This window comes from Carassius carassius, chromosome 43 (assembly GCF_963082965.1).
Source record: "Carassius carassius chromosome 43, fCarCar2.1, whole genome shotgun sequence".
Classification (NCBI taxonomy): domain Eukaryota; kingdom Metazoa; phylum Chordata; class Actinopteri; order Cypriniformes; family Cyprinidae; genus Carassius; species Carassius carassius.
In genome coordinates, this window is record NC_081797.1 from 25,898,175 (window position 1) to 25,903,174 (window position 5,000).

The following is a 5,000-nucleotide window of genomic DNA, read 5'->3' on the forward strand; positions in this document are numbered from 1 at the left end:
ATAATGTACTGGAGATTAGAGTGGCTGATCTTTAAATAGGCCTCTCTTTGCAGCAGTTTTCGCTTACGGCCATACCAACCTGGCTATGCCTGATCTTGTCTTATCTCGGAAGCTAAGCAGGTTTGGGCCTGGTTAGTACTTGGATGGGAGACCGCCTGGGAATACCAGGTGCTGTAAGCTTTTGGGTTTTCTTCCCTACTTATATAATGTACTGGAGATTAGAGTGGCTGATCTTTAAATAGCCCTCTCTTTGCAGCAGTTTTCGCTTACGGCCATACCAACCTGGCTATGCCCGATCTCGTCTGATCTCAGAAGCTAAGCAGGTTTGGGCAGGGTTAGTACTTGGATGGGAGACCGCCTGGGAATACCAGGTGCTGTAAGCTTTTTGGAAATTTTTCACTAATCATATGATAATCTTGCAAAAAAAAAGAGTCAATGCCCGATCTCCGAATCTTAGCATGTTTGGTACTGGTTACTACTTGGATGGTAGACTGCCTGGGAATAATTCCAGGTGCTGTAAGCTTTTGGGTTTTCTTCCCTACTTATATAATGTACTGGAGATTAGAGTGGCTGATCTTTAAATAGCCCTCTCTTTGCAGCAGTTTTCGCTTACGGCCATACCAACCTGGCTATGCCTGATCTCGTCTGATCTCAGAAGCTAAGCAGGTTTGGGCCTGGTTAGTACTTGGATGGGAGACCGCCTGGGAATACCAGGTGCTGTATGCTTTTTGGAAATTTTTCACTAATTATATAATAATCTTGCAAAAAAAAAAAAAAAAAGAGTCAATGCCCGATCTCCGAATCTTAGCATGTTTGGTACTGGTTACTACTTGGATGGTAGACTGCCTGGGTATAATTCCAGGTGCTGTAAACTTTTGGGTTTTCTTCCCTACTTATATAATGTACTGGAGATTAGAGTTGCTGATCTTTAAATAGCCCTCTCTTTGCAGCAGTTTTCACTTACGGCCAGACCAACCTGGCTATGCCCGATCTCGTCTGATCTCATAAACTAAGCAGGTTTGGGCCTGGTTAGTACTTGGATGGTAGACTTCCTGGGAATAATTCCAGGTGCTGTAAGCTTTTGGGTTTTCTTCCCTACTTATATAATGTACTGGAGATTAGAGTGGCTGATCTTTAAATACCAACCTGGCTATGCCCGATCTCGTCTGATCTCGGAAACTAAGCAGGTTTGGGCCTGGTTAGTACTTGGATGGGAGACCGCCTGGGAATACCAGGTGCTGTAAGCTTTTTGGAATTTTTTCACTAATTATATAATAATCTTGCAAAAAAAAAAAAAAAAAAGAGTCAATGCCCGATCTCCGAATCTTAGCATGTTTGGTACTGGTTACTACTTGGATGGTAGACTGCCTGGGAATAATTCCAGGTGCTGTAAGCTTTTGGGTTTTCTTCCCTACTTATATAATGTACTGGAGATTAGAGTGGCTGATCTTTAAATAGCCCTCTCTTTGCAGCAGTTTTCGCTTACGGCCATGCCAACATGGCTATGCCCGATCTCGTCTGATCTCGGAAGCTAAGCAGGTTTGGGCCTGGTTAGTACTTGAATGGGAGACCTCCTGGGAATACCAGGTGCTGTAAGCTTTTTGGAAATTTTTCACTAATTATATAATAATCTTGCAAAAAAAAAAAAAAAAAAGAGTCAATGCCCGATCTCCGAATCTTAGCATGTTTGGTACTGGTTACTACTTGGATGGTAGACTGCCTGGGAATAATTCCAGGTGCTGTAAGCTTTTGGGTTTTCTTCCCTACTTATATAATGTACTGGAGATTAGAGTGACTGATCTTTAAATAGCCCTCTCTTTGCAGCAGTTTTTGCTTACGGCCATACCAACCTGGCTATGCCCGATCTCGTCTGATCTTGGAAGCTAAGCAGGTTTGGGCCTGGTTAGTACTTGGATGGGAGACCGCCTGAGAATACCAGGTGCTGTAAGCTTTTTGGAAATTTTTCACTAATTATATAATAATCTTGCAAAAAAAAAAAAAAGAGTCAATGCCCGATCTCCGAATCTTAGCATGTTTGGTACTGGTTACTACTTGGATGGTAGACTGCCGGGGAATAATTCCAGGTACTGTAAGCTTTTGGGTTTTCTTCCCTACTTATATAATGTACTGGAGATTAGAGTGGCTGATCTTTAAATACCAACCTGGCTATGCCCGATCTCGTCTGATCTCGGAAGCTAAGCAGGTTTGGGCCTGGTTAGTACTTGGATGGGAGACCGCCTGGGAATACCAGGTGCTGTAAGCTTTTTGGAAATTTTTCACTAATTATATAATAATCTTGCAAAAAAAAAAAAAAAAAGAGTCAATGCCCGATCTCCGAATCTTAGCATGTTTGGTACTGGTTACTACTTGGATGGTAGACTGCCTGGGAATAATTCCAGGTGCTGTAAGCTTTTGGGTTTATTTCCCTACTTATATTATGTACTGGAGATTAGAGTGGCTGATCTTTAAATAGCCCTCTCTTTGCAGCAGTTTTCGCTTACGGCCATACCAACCTGGCTATGCCCGATCTCGTCTGATCTCAGAAGCTAAGCAGGTTTGGGCCTGGTTAGTACTTGGATGGGAGACCGCCTGGGAATACCAGGTGCTGTATGCTTTTTGGAAATTTTTCACTAATTATATAATAATCTTGCAAAAAAAAAAAAAAAAAGAGTCAATGCCCGATCTCCGAATCTTAGCATGTTTGGTACTGGTTACTACTTGGATGGTAGACTGCCTGGGTATAATTCCAGGTGCTGTAAACTTTTGGGTTTTCTTCCCTACTTATATAATGTACTGGAGATTAGAGTTGCTGATCTTTAAATAGCCCTCTCTTTGCAGCAGTTTTCACTTACGGCCAGACCAACCTGGCTATGCCCGATCTCGTCTGATCTCATAAACTAAGCAGGTTTGGGCCTGGTTAGTACTTGGATGGTAGACTTCCTGGGAATAATTCCAGGTGCTGTAAGCTTTTGGGTTTTCTTCCCTACTTATATAATGTACTGGAGATTAGAGTGGCTGATCTTTAAATACCAACCTGGCTATGCCCGATCTCGTCTGATCTCGGAAACTAAGCAGGTTTGGGCCTGGTTAGTACTTGGATGGGAGACCGCCTGGGAATACCAGGTGCTGTAAGCTTTTTGGAATTTTTTCACTAATTATATAATAATCTTGCAAAAAAAAAAAAAAAAAATAGTCAATGCCCGATCTCCGAATCTTAGCATGTTTGGTACTGGTTACTACTTGGATGGTAGACTGCCTGGGAATAATTCCAGGTGCTGTAAGCTTTTGGGTTTTCTTCCCTACTTATATAATGTACTGGAGATTAGAGTGGCTGATCTTTAAATAGCCCTCTCTTTGCAGCAGTTTTCGCTTACGGCCATGCCAACATGGCTATGCCCGATCTCGTCTGATCTCGGAAGCTAAGCAGGTTTGGGCCTGGTTAGTACTTGAATGGGAGACCTCCTGGGAATACCAGGTGCTGTAAGCTTTTTGGAAATTTTTCACTAATTATATAATAATCTTGCAAAAAAAAAAAAAAAAAAGAGTCAATGCCCGATCTCCGAATCTTAGCATGTTTGGTACTGGTTACTACTTGGATGGTAGACTGCCTGGGAATAATTCCAGGTGCTGTAAGCTTTTGGGTTTTCTTCCCTACTTATATAATGTACTGGAGATTAGAGTGACTGATCTTTAAATAGCCCTCTCTTTGCACCAGTTTTTGCTTACGGCCATACCAACCTGGCTATGCCCGATCTCGTCTGATCTTGGAAGCTAAGCAGGTTTGGGCCTGGTTAGTACTTGGATGGGAGACCGCCTGAGAATACCAGGTGCTGTAAGCTTTTTGGAAATTTTTCACTAATTATATAATAATCTTGCAAAAAAAAAAAAAAGAGTCAATGCCCGATCTCCGAATCTTAGCATGTTTGGTACTGGTTACTACTTGGATGGTAGACTGCCGGGGAATAATTCCAGGTACTGTAAGCTTTTGGGTTTTCTTCCCTACTTATATAATGTACTGGAGATTAGAGTGGCTGATCTTTAAATAGTCCTCTCTTTGCATCAGTTTTCGCTTATGGCCATACCAACCTGGCTATGCCCGATCTCGTCTGATCTCGGATGCTAAACAGGTTTGGGCCTGGTTTGTACTTGGAAGGGAGACCGCCTAGGAATACCAGGTGCTGTAAGCTTTTGGGTTTTCTTCCCTACCTATATAATGTACTGGAGATTAGAGTGGCTGATCTTTAAATAGCCCTCTCTTTGCAGCAGTTTTCGCTTACAACCATACCAACCTGGCTATGCCCGATCTCGTCTGATCTCGGAAGCTAAGCAGGTTTTGGCATGGTTAGTACTTGGATGGGAGACCGCCTGGGAATACCAGGTGCTGTAAGCTTTTGGGTTTTCTACCCTACTTATATAATGTACTGGAGATTAGAGTGGATGATCTTTAAATAGCCCTCTCTTTGCAGCAGTTTTCGCTTATGGCCATACCAACCTGGGTATGCCCAATCTCGTCTGATCTCGGAAGCTAAGCAGGTTTGGGCCTGGTTAGTACTTGGATGGGAGACCGCCTGGGAATACCAGGTGCTGTAAGCTTTCGGGTTTTCTTCCCTACTTATATAATGTACTGGAGATTAGAGTGGCTGATCTTTAAATAGCCCTCTCTTTGCAGCAGTTTTCGCTTACGGCCATACCAACCTGGCTATGCCTGATCTTGTCTTATCTCGGAAGCTAAGCAGGTTTGGGCCTGGTTAGTACTTGGATGGGATACCGCCTGGGAATACCAGGTGCTGTAAGCTTTTGGGTTTTCTTCCCTACTTATATAATGTACTGGAGATTAGAGTGGCTGATCTTTAAATAGCCCTCTCTTTGCAGCAGTTTTCGCTTACGGCCATACCAACCTGGCTATGCCCGATCTCGTCTGATCTCAGAAGCTAAGCAGGTTTGGGCCGGGTTAGTACTTGGATGGGAGACCGCCTGGGAATACCAGGTGCTGTAAGCTT

General features: G+C 43.2%; 13 non-coding genes and 5 pseudogenes across 13 annotated transcripts; all 18 read left to right on the plus strand.

Annotated features, from left to right (window-relative positions):
* Nucleotides 1–61: 61 nt before the first annotated feature.
* On the plus strand, nucleotides 62–180 carry LOC132125959 (5S ribosomal RNA). The gene has a single exon (XR_009427333.1). It is a non-coding gene; the product is annotated as a 5S ribosomal RNA (ribosomal RNA).
* Nucleotides 181–264: 84 nt separating this feature from the next.
* On the plus strand, nucleotides 265–383 carry LOC132125902 (5S ribosomal RNA). The gene has a single exon (XR_009427280.1). It is a non-coding gene; the product is annotated as a 5S ribosomal RNA (ribosomal RNA).
* A 224-nt stretch (nucleotides 384–607) lies between these two features.
* Nucleotides 608–726, plus strand: LOC132125769 (5S ribosomal RNA). The gene has a single exon (XR_009427154.1). It is a non-coding gene; the product is annotated as a 5S ribosomal RNA (ribosomal RNA).
* Nucleotides 727–958: 232 nt separating this feature from the next.
* LOC132126007 (5S ribosomal RNA) lies at nucleotides 959–1,080 on the plus strand (annotated as a pseudogene).
* Nucleotides 1,081–1,126: 46 nt separating this feature from the next.
* LOC132125987 (5S ribosomal RNA) lies at nucleotides 1,127–1,247 on the plus strand (annotated as a pseudogene).
* Nucleotides 1,248–1,480: 233 nt separating this feature from the next.
* Nucleotides 1,481–1,599, plus strand: LOC132125859 (5S ribosomal RNA). Its single transcript, XR_009427239.1, has one exon. It is a non-coding gene; the product is annotated as a 5S ribosomal RNA (ribosomal RNA).
* A 233-nt stretch (nucleotides 1,600–1,832) lies between these two features.
* On the plus strand, nucleotides 1,833–1,951 carry LOC132125781 (5S ribosomal RNA). Its single transcript, XR_009427166.1, has one exon. It is a non-coding gene; the product is annotated as a 5S ribosomal RNA (ribosomal RNA).
* A 191-nt stretch (nucleotides 1,952–2,142) lies between these two features.
* LOC132125993 (5S ribosomal RNA) lies at nucleotides 2,143–2,263 on the plus strand (annotated as a pseudogene).
* A 232-nt stretch (nucleotides 2,264–2,495) lies between these two features.
* On the plus strand, nucleotides 2,496–2,614 carry LOC132125869 (5S ribosomal RNA). Its single transcript, XR_009427249.1, has one exon. It is a non-coding gene; the product is annotated as a 5S ribosomal RNA (ribosomal RNA).
* Nucleotides 2,615–2,846: 232 nt separating this feature from the next.
* On the plus strand, nucleotides 2,847–2,968 carry LOC132126009 (5S ribosomal RNA; annotated as a pseudogene).
* A 46-nt stretch (nucleotides 2,969–3,014) lies between these two features.
* LOC132125988 (5S ribosomal RNA) lies at nucleotides 3,015–3,135 on the plus strand (annotated as a pseudogene).
* A 233-nt stretch (nucleotides 3,136–3,368) lies between these two features.
* LOC132125860 (5S ribosomal RNA) lies at nucleotides 3,369–3,487 on the plus strand. Its single transcript, XR_009427240.1, has one exon. It is a non-coding gene; the product is annotated as a 5S ribosomal RNA (ribosomal RNA).
* A 233-nt stretch (nucleotides 3,488–3,720) lies between these two features.
* Nucleotides 3,721–3,839, plus strand: LOC132125782 (5S ribosomal RNA). Its single transcript, XR_009427167.1, has one exon. It is a non-coding gene; the product is annotated as a 5S ribosomal RNA (ribosomal RNA).
* A 229-nt stretch (nucleotides 3,840–4,068) lies between these two features.
* Nucleotides 4,069–4,187, plus strand: LOC132125964 (5S ribosomal RNA). Its single transcript, XR_009427338.1, has one exon. It is a non-coding gene; the product is annotated as a 5S ribosomal RNA (ribosomal RNA).
* An 84-nt stretch (nucleotides 4,188–4,271) lies between these two features.
* LOC132125962 (5S ribosomal RNA) lies at nucleotides 4,272–4,390 on the plus strand. The gene has a single exon (XR_009427336.1). It is a non-coding gene; the product is annotated as a 5S ribosomal RNA (ribosomal RNA).
* An 84-nt stretch (nucleotides 4,391–4,474) lies between these two features.
* On the plus strand, nucleotides 4,475–4,593 carry LOC132125856 (5S ribosomal RNA). Its single transcript, XR_009427236.1, has one exon. It is a non-coding gene; the product is annotated as a 5S ribosomal RNA (ribosomal RNA).
* An 84-nt stretch (nucleotides 4,594–4,677) lies between these two features.
* LOC132125970 (5S ribosomal RNA) lies at nucleotides 4,678–4,796 on the plus strand. The gene has a single exon (XR_009427343.1). It is a non-coding gene; the product is annotated as a 5S ribosomal RNA (ribosomal RNA).
* Nucleotides 4,797–4,880: 84 nt separating this feature from the next.
* On the plus strand, nucleotides 4,881–4,999 carry LOC132125787 (5S ribosomal RNA). Its single transcript, XR_009427171.1, has one exon. It is a non-coding gene; the product is annotated as a 5S ribosomal RNA (ribosomal RNA).
* The last annotated feature ends 1 nt before the right edge of the window (nucleotide 5,000 follows it).